General features: G+C 29.6%; 1 long non-coding RNA gene across 3 annotated transcripts; it reads left to right on the top strand.

Annotated features, from left to right (window-relative positions):
* Positions 1-1,664: 1,664 nt before the first annotated feature.
* LOC149495612 (uncharacterized) lies at positions 1,665-11,277 on the top strand. 3 transcript variants are annotated; one of them, XR_016321442.1, is made up of 4 exons: positions 1,665-1,856; positions 1,990-2,074; positions 10,334-10,369; positions 11,022-11,277. It is a non-coding gene; the product is annotated as an uncharacterized LOC149495612 (long non-coding RNA). The 3 variants fall into 3 exon arrangements; XR_016321441.1 differs by having other exon boundaries at positions 11,025-11,277; XR_016321440.1 differs by lacking the exons at positions 10,334-10,369; positions 11,022-11,277 and adding an exon at positions 9,907-10,296.
* Positions 11,278-12,760: the final 1,483 nt, after the last annotated feature.

Consider the following 12,760-nt stretch of genomic DNA (forward strand, 5'->3'; position numbering starts at 1 on the left):
CAGAAAAGAAAGCCATGAGATAAAAAAAAAAAAAAAAAAAAAACAAGGAAGCATTAGTAATAACAAGAAATTTTGAAAAAAGTCTTTAAGCGATCGAGAAATTTTGAGAGGTCAATGTTGTTTTCTTCTTATGCGTTGATGAGTATTTTTATTATTAATGAGTTCCCATTCTCCATTGGCATGGAATCAGCTGGCATAGAGCAGAAGAAGATAAAGACAAAAAGGATAGATGGGTTTTGAATTTTAAATAAGGAAAGCAAGATAAAGCAACATTTAGTTGAGTTTAGGATAATATTATAGATAGATAGAGACAATCTCCATTTAAAGTCAATAAATGAAAATAAAGAGAAAAATCAGAGATGAATTTGCTGACGTCAAAGTGTAATTTCAGCTAATCTATGCAGCGACAATGATAATGGCCCCGATGAAGGCAAGTGAACAGTGTCGTTTCGAACTCTGGATTGCATGAAGGTAGAGGAGAGGAAGATAGATGAGGGTATTTGAGTCATTTCGTATTTTTTGAATTTTTAATGTGAAATCCTATTTGGCGCCTAATAAGCAAAAAAAATATATGAACAAGTGGGACCCAGCCGTTCCACATGGATTTTCGACTATCTACATGTGCAAAATACACTTAATTGTTAAAAACTTAGAAGTTTATTCACCAAATTATTCATTTTTTTCGTTCATACACCAAAATAGAAAATTTCGTCAAGTTCATGCACTAAAATTGCAATTATCCCTTTCTAGAAAAAGAAAAATAGAATGTTGAATAAAGAGAATCCTTTAAACTTTCTCATTGTTTCAGCTTTCATACAGAAATATAGATTAGTATAACATTCTATCTATAATCTATATCTATAATATACACAATATATAAATGTGGGAATAAGGAGGAATAATGAGATTTCCTATACTAGCCTTAATTTAATTTAAAACTACCCTTTTAAAAATTAGATTTTTAATACATTCTAATTGGAAAAAATAGGTCCATTTATGTCACAACCTGTCTCTGTGGCCGGCTGTAACGCCCCAAAAATTTTCGAATCTTATATGGTATTATTTTATCGGGTCATGAATGGTGCTACAGAGAGGGGCATAATATTTTATTTAGACCCGAGGTAGAGATATTGAGTATAATTAACTATGGATGGATAGTGATTTATCAGTATATGAATAGTACCACCGGTCTGTGAATAGTACTACCAGTCCGGACATTGATATTATTTTGGTCCAGAAAAATTACTATCTATGTATTATATTTTATTTAATATTTTTGGAGTATGCATACATGATTTTTATGGGTAGAAAGTAAGTAATGAATATTTTTGGAGAATTTAGATAATTAGTGAATAGTGAATTATGGTGTTATATTAATTAAGGAAATGAGAAAAATTATTGTTATAGAGTAAATTTGAGATGGTGTTATATTATTTAAGGAAATTAGAGGAATTATTTGAAGGATTCAATTTGAGAATTTTTGTGAAGATAAATAATATTTTGAAGGAAATACATTGGAGAATATTTTTAGCCATTGGATTAGATTACCATTGACATGACTTAATCTTAGCCATCCAATGTAGAGTAAAGACTAAAATACCCTTGTTGCTCAATTATTTGAGCAACCACTTTCCCTTCTTCTTCCTCTCTTCAACGTGAATTTCTTTCTTTCTTCTCTTCCTTGGCCGAAACTTACCCTCTCATTTCTTCCCTTATTGTTTTCAATTTCTCACAAGAAATCACTCTAACTAGACCATATGAACTCAATCCAAGACATTCCTCTTGAAGATTCAAGATTATTCATTGTATTGGAGCTTAAGGATTTGAAGAATTTTTGAGTTTTAGCTAAAGTTCAAGTAAGTAGATTTTGTGATTTTGAGTTTGATTTATGGAATTAATTAGGGATTTTGGATCCTTTCATTCTCATAGCATTTTTCTATGCCTTTTTGGTTTGGGTTTTGAGTTTATTTGAGGATTTTCTTTTGTTAGTACAAGGTGAGCTATCTAAGTTGGATAAAGGCAAGACTAAGGTTTGATTTGGTGATTTTTGGGTGTTCCAAGCTTGATTTTTAAGGTAAGTGTTCATAAACACTCTTACCTTGTTTAAATTTTTGATTTTGTGAAGTTTATACTATTTTGTGACAATGGGGAATTTTTAGATGAAATGATTTGATTATTGAACTTTGGTGGTATAAATGTGTTCTTGGGAGATTTCTAAGCATGTCTATATGTTGAATTGATGAGAAAAATATTTTATTCTTCATTTTCCAAGAGTGGCAGAACCTATTGATGAAAAAGGGCTTAAGTTTTCTTATTATTCTTTGTTACTTTATGCTCTTAAGATGATGTTTGATGAGTATGGAGTATGTGGTAGAAATCTCTACCTTGTATATGCTTTAAGTAAGCTGAAACTGGAAAAAAAAACAAAAAGTGATATTGAGTGAGATTAAGGACTATGTTTTGATCCTTTCTAGTTTCCATTTGTGTCTGAGTCCTTCATAAAAGTTGTAGGTATACTTCTTAGCTTTCCAACCCATCCTCTTGTGTCCAATTTGGATATGTATAGCTCAACTTATGACTAAAATACCTAAACTAACTCTGTTATGACGGGCCACAGGTATCACTGAATTGAGTGCCCATTTTGACCACTATAATGGTAATATTATGTTCTGAGTTCTTCATGAGAGTTGTTTGCCTGTGTCTTGAGACTTCTCTGGTTTTGGATTGGTTTGATTTGAGCATCTAGATAAGTAGGAATTTGATAAACATTGGAATTAGTTCTGCTGAATCAGGTTTGGACTATTGGTCTGTGTTCCTAGCCTTTTTTCACCATCTTACAGATTGATCTGGGCTGTTGTCCCTTGATAACATTTGTAGACGTTTGTCTTATCTTTCTAATGAATCAAACTTCACTCAATTTGGAGATCTAGAACTCAAGTTATGTCTTAGAAACCCAGCAAAGGTCAAGGTTATATTAATGCTGGAAATTTTCTATGTCTTGAATCATAGGTTTATTTGGATAAAGGTAGGTATGAATCATGTGTGATGAAGTTCTCTTGATTCTTTGTATACTTTAAGATTTATTTGACACAAATAAGACATAAGTTTGAAAAGTATTTAAGGTGTATGTTCTTTGAATTTTGAATAAGAAAAGTATGATGTGATATGATAAGAAATTACTTATGCTACATTTCATTATGACTTTAAGAAAGTTTTAAAAGAAAAGGAATTTATGAGAAATTTCCTATATTAAGTAATTATATTTAAGTATGAAGTTTTTTTATGAGTTACTTAAGTTCTAAAGTAAGCTTACATATATGATTTCATATGATAAGAAATTTTATAAGTTAAATAATTTTGTTTACATATGAATTTTTCATGAGTTAGTGACTTTGTAAAGTACGCTGACATTATGAATTTAAGAAGACTAAAACATAAGACAAGTTTTATGAGAAGTGTTATGAATTAAGAATTAAAACAAGGATTTTGGGCTCTAATATACTTGGTGTGAATTTGATGCGTGGTTTGATTTTATGTATGATGAGCATGCTCGGCATTTGATGCCATTATGATAAGAAGCTATGATCATATGCTAGGCACGTGGGTGTCTTATGTTAGGGCGGACGCGCTCTATATGTTATGAAAAGGTTGGCGACCTAAGGCCATTATGAATAAGTTATGAAAACCTATCTCCTTCTCTTTCTCCTAAGTGTATGCGAGCCATTGGAAAATATTTTTAAGGCATTTAAATGAATGAGATTATCATATTTCAATAAACCTTAGTTTGGAAATAAATGATTATGTTATCAAATGAATTTTCATAGCATGATATTTCGGTGCATGGTTTTAAAATAAATAGTATGTGTATTGGTATAATAAATGTCCAAGTAATGAATTTATGATTTGGAAGAATTAAATTACTTATGTTATTAATTATAAGTTTATTTGATATTTCTTTTGCTATAAATGTAAATATATGTTCTTTTGATAAATGATTCGGATTTAAGGACATTAGAATCTATTTAAATTGGAGTATTGATTTTAGTATATGTAATTGATGGAGTTTACATGATTTTGGTTAATGGAAGTTATTATGACTATTGAGAGAAGCATTTTTCTGGAAAGAATAGGTATATTAATTGGTGGATTTACATAAATGATATTTATAAGGTTTAAATGATGAATGATTTGATGTAATTGGCTATAATCATAGGTGATAAGTATTTTTCATAAGAAATACTGTTGGTGAATGAAACATTATTTAAAGCCATTATGAATTACTATGGTTATAAGAAAAGTGAATTGTGATTCTTAGGAAGAAATAAATTACTTCAATCTTTATGAGCCTAATAGTAGATCTTGTATGAATTGTGGCAGCTTATGGTTTAATATAATATAAGTATGAATTAAATTCAACGAGATTTAGTCCTTTGATGTTTAAAGTATTTGGTGAATTCGAGATGGTATGTAAGTTATAAATAAAGATTTTTGTTTAATGAGAGATTCTATGATCCGAGAAAAAGTAAATGACTCCTACAAAGAAATTAAGATAATTATGTTATATAACTATTAGACCATGATGGTTAAGTGAATTAATGAATGACATCGAACATGGAGAGATAGTTGTCTAACTATTGGATTGATGGTATCCCAAGAAATTAGATAAGTAAGTATGGATCTAGTCATGTTATTGTATGAATATTAAGAAAAGAATCAATGACCGAAATGTGAAGGAGTATGAATTAGTATGATTGAAATGAGATGAGAGTCATTATTTAGAGTTTTTGAAAAATTAGGACTCATGGTTATTAAGATTTGATGGCAATAGAAATAATGATGCATCATAGTATATACATGATAAGAATTTCTATACTTTGGGATTTCATGAATATGTAAAAAATAATAATAATAATAATAATAATAATAATAATGATCAAGAGTTTATAAGTGATCATTGTTACGATAGAAAAGATTGGTTAATAGTTAATAGAAGTATTTACAAGTCATAGAAGGTTTATGGATTTATGTGAGATATCTATGATTAAAAAAAAAAAAAAAAAGTGGAATTGCTATGACTTAGTGAGCTCTATTTGGATGGAACTACCAAGTCATTAGGCATAAATGGTCAAGTTGAGATAGTCTATATGGCACATTGCATGATTTGCATAACTTTGTGATTGTGTTTTTATGTATTGAGATTTGGACCTTTGGTTTAATTTTTTTTCTTGAGTGGAACTTGCAAGTATGCATGTATGACTAGATGAATATATGCATGACAGTGTTTGAGATTAAGTATCATGATGGAATAAAGTTATTAACACAGTTATGAGAATAAGCTATATGATCTCAGGATATGTTCATATAATTTCATCATGCTTTATGTGCAAACCTGTAAATATGATATTGAACCAAAGAGACTATTTTAGTAGTAGTAGAATTAGTTTGATGTACTTTCGGGATTGGGCTGCGGGTGTTACACCGGCACTAGGGTCCAGCTAGGCTTAAGGCCACTGAGACCTATAGTAAGCTTGAAACATCATCCATCAATCGTCCAATCCAATAGATCCAAATCAAGAAGATAAGTCCAATAAGAATATTCAACTGGACCCAATATAACGATAACAATCCAAATTATTACAATAGCCCTAATTCAAATACAAATATATATTCATTACTTATTATTTGTTTAATTTTTTCGGGCCTATAGCACATGCATTCACTAAGTATAATCATAACCTCATTCATTGAGCTCCAGTAAATTATTCAACTCATATTTTCAACCATAGATTCAATTAATAAAATAAAGTTCACCTGCAATTACTACAATTATTACACAAAACATTCCTATTGTAACTACGGATATCTACATCTGTTGCAAATATTAGAGGACTCTAGCCGAGTAGAATTACTGTTCAATTTAATTATTATTTCAATGACTCTGTGGAGGAAGAAAGAACAAAGCTTCAAATAAAATGCAGAATAGAGTTTAGTTTCCTGAAAAAATTTAAAGGGAGCAGGGGTGAGTATAAAACTCAGTGAATAATAACATGTAATACCAAACCCAAACATTCACAATATGTGCTCCTAGACTCTTCTAATTGAGCATTCACAATTTATGCAATGTTACTCATAACACCCACAAATAATAGCAACCATAATGCATACTAGGTGGTAATTAGTTAGTGGAATCCCCTTAGTAGGACCATGCTCTCCCCAAGCATGCTTTAATATCAATTATATAATCCTATGCTCTTGTGACTTGTGCACCCAAGGAGCCCATCCCAGTTCGATGAAATCATAACCGAATAAAAATATTTTTCATGGCACGTCATAATTCAGAGTGCACAAGGGGGAGCCACTCCCACCGCTTATGGCCCACTAACGGCACTCTCACCATGCTCGTGCTCTCACCCTAGGTGTTCCACATCATCCCAACTCCCACACAACAATCACATCACATTTAATTACAAAGCAATTATTCATAGAATTTACTAATGCACATCAAAAAAAAAAAAAAAAAAAAATATATATATATATATATATATATATATATATATATATATATATATATACACACATAACTTACTTGGAAATAAATAAATGAAATGAATTTAAAAATGTATTAGCATTCATGAGTTTGGTAAAGTATTATATATTATTACTCACTGTCTGTGGTGAGAATACAGCTTCATTGACATCCTTACTCTGGAGGAGTAGAGAAAATTCTCGTGCAATCTAGGAGGAGTAAGGAAGATAAAGAGAAATCTTGTAAATAACATAATTGATTACCTATTTATTTGTAAAATTCTAATTCCTATAGCTATTATTCTAAAAAAATTCGACATAGTCTCCCCCTAAAAATTAGACTAAAACGCTTGTTCAAAATTATAATTCAATAATCAATTCTCAAAGCCCATTCATCAGAGGATTCATACCAATTAAATCTCATCTGTCGTATCCAACATTTCATAATTCTAATATTAACATTAATCATATATCTAACTAAATTCACTAATAGAATCATATTATCATATAAAACATATCAACTTTCTGTCGACCCCTCTGGTCACTGTGGGCGGCAGACTAGAATTGTGCCATATCTCATTTTGTTCCGAATTTCATGTAGATCACATTTCTACAATTAATCTTTACCAACTAAGCCGATTTCTATCATTTCCCCCTTTTTTTTATCAATTTAATACTTAAAATAAAATCTCCCTAAAATCTCATTATTTCTACACTAATCAAGCGCGCGCACACACACACAAATATATATATAATCCTGAAGCATAAAATCTTTTGTAAATACTGACTTGGCATTCTTTGGTTCAGAATTTTTATTTTTCTTTTTTTACAAATTTTCTAGACTTTTAATTCATTTTTAACAAAAAATATAATTATTTGGCTATTAAAAATAATATAATTTACATTATTATCACTAATAATTTATTTGAAAATCAAATTCTAAACCTCTTCGACTAATCCAATTCCTGTTATCCAGATGTCATCTAAAAATATTTTCTATTTTTATAAATTTCTAAGTTGTAGCTGAACACTATTTTGAAATAACCCGAATTTTTATTTTCAAAGATTTAACAATTAAATTTAATAAACCGACAGTCTGGAAATAAAGTTAACTATTTAAATGCAATTTAAAAATTTGTACAGTGATGAACCGAGTCGAAAACCAATTAAAAATCAAAAAAATCAAACGAAAACCCAAGATTTGGGCTGAATCGAACCAGAATTGAATCGAACCAGCCCAAACCTTCTAGAAACCCTCTTTCTTTTTATCTCCACGCTCATCCCCTTCCCTCTCCCTCACCATTTCTGCAACACCTCCAGCGGCACCACCGCGCCACCACTGCCACCTCCTCTCTTCTTCTTCTTCTTCTTCTTCTTCTTCTTTCTTTCTTTCTTTTCTTTTCTTTCTTTTTCTTTCTTTTTCTTCCCTGCGCTTGCGACTCCAGTGCTGGCAGAAGCGGATCGCGCCTCCACCAACTCGAGCGGAGCCGTCGCGCGCCAGCACCACTCCTCGTCGCGTCACGCCAGCAGCGGCGCTCCACCCTCTGCCAGATCGTGCAGCGCACAGCAGCCCCTAACGCAGCACGATCTCCAGCTCGTCAAGCCGCCACCAACCCTCTGCAGCAACGCCACAGCCCGCCGCTGCCACTGCCGTCGCTCCAGCGCGCCTCCGACCGATCTGTCGCCGCCGCCGCTTCTCTGCCACTGCCAGTTAAATCGCGCCACCCACTTGCAATCCCAGTGCGTGTAGCTTCGATCCGGCACGCGTAAATCCCCGATCTAGCAAAATCCGACAAGAAAAAAAAATTATACTTGGGGTATAAATCAATTTTTGCTAATTCTCAGAATTTATTTTAGTAATTTGGGTATAATTTAACTTAGTAATTTTGGTTAATTAAATTAATTTTAGCAATCTTATTAGCTAATTTAATGTAGCAATTTTGATTAATTAATTTAATTTAATTTTAGTATTGATCTATTGATTAGTTAAAAATACTTGATTAATTAAATGTAATTCTAGTATTACATAAATTTATTAGGAAATTTTGATATCAATAAAACTTATGGAATTAAAGAAAAATTTTATGAATTAATGGTGATATAGAGAATATGGAGGATGGATTAATTGACTGAATTGATTGTCCGATGGATGTGCTGGGAGAATTTGATAGTTGACTGATTGAGTTAATTGGTGGATAGTTGAATTTTAGGAGAAATATTGTCGAAATTTCGGTAGAAAATAAAATTAATTATAGCAATTAAATTACTTATGGAGATTAAATTGTTTATAGAAATTAAAAATATAGAATAAGATTATTAGAGTGATAAATAAATAAGGAAACCTAATATATATCTATAAATATATATATAGGTTAAATTAATAAGGGAATTAAATGACTGGTAACCAAAACTAGTATACGAATATGAAATAGAATCTTCAAATTTAAAATTCTTACTTAGAATTTTATTGTTTATGTTAAAAGTTTATAAAACTCCGAAATGCAAGGACAAAGGCTCGAAGCATGTGGCTAGAAAAGCAGTTTCCTTAGAGGACAATAAAGAACTATGAGTAGTGTTAGATAACTAGTATCATCCACCTGCATTCATGCATTCACGGCTAAATGTTATCATGCATTATTTCGTTGAATTGCCATGTTATGATGCACTATTTGTTGATATTAAAAATTGTTTGATTACTTGTGCTATGAACATACTGTGCCTTGTTTGTGTGGAATTGGGATGAAGTGGACCACCATGAGTTTGTGAGGACAGTCTATGTGATATGGATCCTGAATATGATATGATATGGAATTTGACCGTCAGCCGGGTAAATGGGAGATCGGCACCCCCGTGTGCACCTGATGATATGATTATATGGAAAACCACAGGATGACTTCTTGTTGTTGCGCACCTGATAATCTAGATTTGATTGTAGCCCGCAGGGTGGCCTCCTGTTGTGAGCACTTGATGATCTAGATTGGATGGAGACCACCGGGTAGCCTCCTGTCAGTATATTAAAAAAAAAAAAGAGAGAATGGAAAAACAATGAGAGGACTGGTCAGTGAGGATTAGATCAGTTGGCCGTATGGGGGTCGGCTCCCTGGTGCACATTTATGAGAGGGCGAACCATGTGTGAGGATCGCTCGTTGGGGTTTCAGGTGGTGCTACTGACTAATTTCCATGTGATGTGATTACATGAAGGTGATAATAATTGTGATTGCTGTTGTATTGCCATTTGTATGACAAACTGCATGATCATATAACTAAACGAGTGACCAAATTAAAATAGTTTAACATTTGTGTGATTCTGTGGGGTGAGAGGGTTATCTAACCCTACTCATTGAGTTTGGCGCTCACCCCTGCCTACTTATTTTTTTCAAGGTGGTAGAAGAAGAAGAGTCCTACGGAGTTGAAACATTAATTATAGAAGGCTGTTAATGAATGAAATAATGAAGTAAATGTAAAGATAGAGTTCCGCAATTGTATTCCAGTTGGGTTGTAAACGAATAATCAAAGTCCATATTCAATATATGAACTGTATTAGTCATATAGAATTGAAATAAATTATTGGGCCTGTATCCACAATTATGAATAAAAAATGAGGTTTGCATAAGATAGGCTTACTATGGGTTTCGGGGGCCTTAAGCCCACCCAGATCCTAGTGCCGGTCCGGCCCGTGGAAATGGGTCGTGACATATTTATATAACTATATTGTTCTCTATCTTTTAGTTTCTTTTGTTTCTTTTTTATCTTGATATGTTTATATTTTTTTATATTCATATTAAATTTTGCTATTTTTGTTTTTCAGATTATGAACTACATAATAATTTTTTATTGGTCAAAGGTAACATTAGCTCTTTCATATATTTTTCCTTTTTTTTAATTGTATTTGGACTATAAAGATTTAAATTTTTTTTACTATGTAATTCTTTTCCTTTTTCTGTCTAGTTGATAGTCGAAATACAATTAAAAAAAATAGCAAAATTATTATTTTTCATTAAATTATATAGTAAAAAAAGTTAAATCTTTGACAAAACAAATAAAAAATTGTCCAAATACAGTAAAAAAAAAAAACAATCTAACCAAACTCGTAATTGTCTTATTTCTCATTTGTTGATGGTATAGTTGTTCTTCATGTTGATGTTATTTGTTAATGTAGTAAAATATAAAATGTTTAATTATTATTTTAATAATATTTAACTTAATTGGTTATAATTATTTCGTACAAGTAACTTATTCTATAAAGAATATATGTAATTCATTATTATTATTATGGAATATATGATAAGATTAATAACTTATTATTTACTTAATTATTTTAAGCAATAAATAAATAAATTAAAAAAGATAAATAACAAGTGAGAAGAATGAGTATAAACAACCATTACAACACGTGCAATTATAATAATAAAATAAAATTCAAACATTTTATATAATTAAAATTAATTTTTTGGAAATGAATTAATTGTTTATTTTTGTTTTTTGGTAATAATAAGAAGAAAGAAGAATAGTCTATGACTATAGTATCATGAACTAACCAGGGGAGAATACCGGAAGGAGGCTGCTCAAGAATATGAAGCCCCAAACCAAAGGAAGATGCAAAACCTGAGAGCCAGTCTGCACAATATAATATGATTAAGTGTTTATTTAATGCTTAAGCATACTTATTAGTTTTGTAATATATTTAGTGAATATATATTATATTATGTAAATTAAATAAAAATGTATTTTATTAAAATATAAACAAAGTTATGTGACCTACTACATAATTAATTAATTATATGATTAATCTATAATCTATCTATATTACATATAAATATGGGAATAGGGGGAATAATATGATTTTCTATAATAGCCTTAGATCAATTTGAAATTCCTAATATACCCATTTAGTTAGATTTTTTTACGCATTTTGATTGGAGAAACCATTTATCCTTTTAGTTGTATTTTTATTATTTTTAATTGAGAAAATAGATTCCATTTATCCTTTTGAATATCCTTTTAATTAGATTTTTTTATGCATTTTAATTGGAGAAAATATGTATATATTTTTTCTCTATTCAATCTTACATTATTATTGTCCAATAATTTTTATCGTTAATAGATTTTTATGTTCTTAATTATAGGTTCTCATGTGATATTGCTTTCTAGAAGATAAATCGAAAATCTTAATTTAAGTATTGAAAATAAAATTTAAATTCTTTAATTAATTATGTTCTGAATTTTTTAAAATATGGATAAACACTTTATTATTAGACTCTGTTAGTTAAATACAATGAAATTAAAATAATTTTTTTTAAAAATATATTATTTCTCTTTGATTTTTTTAGGAAGATGGTGTATATTTATTTGGACTATTTACACATTATCGTATTTGACTAATATCATATAAAAAATTTTCCTTTTTTTAAATAAAATCTTATTAAAAAGTACGATATAAAAGTTTGAATTAATAACAAAAATGGTTATTTGGGCATATTTGCTATCGTTTTCATTTTCAGTTTTTCTATATTAAAGATGAAATGATGAAGAAATTCAAGAGCTATGTTATTATTCAATAATTTATTCTTTTTTTGGAATTTATTGAATTTATTTAATTTTTCTACGATTTAATTGGACGTATTTTTTTAAAAAATAATTTTAAAAATAGATATAAAGATAATTAGACCTTTGAAATTTTAATTTTTTTTGAATAAATATATAAAACTTTAAAATTTTTGAATTTAATGTCACATATATCTATCTATAAATTTGAGAGAGGATCTTCTATAACCAAGAATATTGTTTGCACATTGATTTTTAAGTTACATATTAACATTTATTTATGTCATTTTGAATTTTTTTTTAGCAAGTAAAAAATCTTGAAGCAATTGAAATAAAAATAGTTGAATGTTAAATAGAAAATTAGATATTGCAAAATTTTTGGTTTCCTTTTAATATATTTTTAATTTAACGAGTAATAATATCTTTTTTTCAATGAGTTTGATCTTTTATTGCTCTTTTAAAAATAGTAATCCTTCTATTTTTCTTTTTATGCCGTATACTAATTAAATGGGAGAAAAATACTTTATATTATTAATTTTAAATGAGTAAAAATACATATTAATTTTTATTATTTTAATCAAAATAAATAGTAATGTAATTTAATAATAAATTTTATTTAAACAATATATCTATACCCATGCCGATGAGCTCAAAATTAAGTAGAATATTAGATATTAGTTATTATATTTAA

The sequence above is a fragment of the Jatropha curcas genome, chromosome 6 (assembly GCF_041381405.1).
Source record: "Jatropha curcas cultivar XTBG-Jc1 chromosome 6, XTBG_Jcur_1.0, whole genome shotgun sequence".
In the NCBI taxonomy this organism is placed as follows: domain Eukaryota; kingdom Viridiplantae; phylum Streptophyta; class Magnoliopsida; order Malpighiales; family Euphorbiaceae; genus Jatropha; species Jatropha curcas.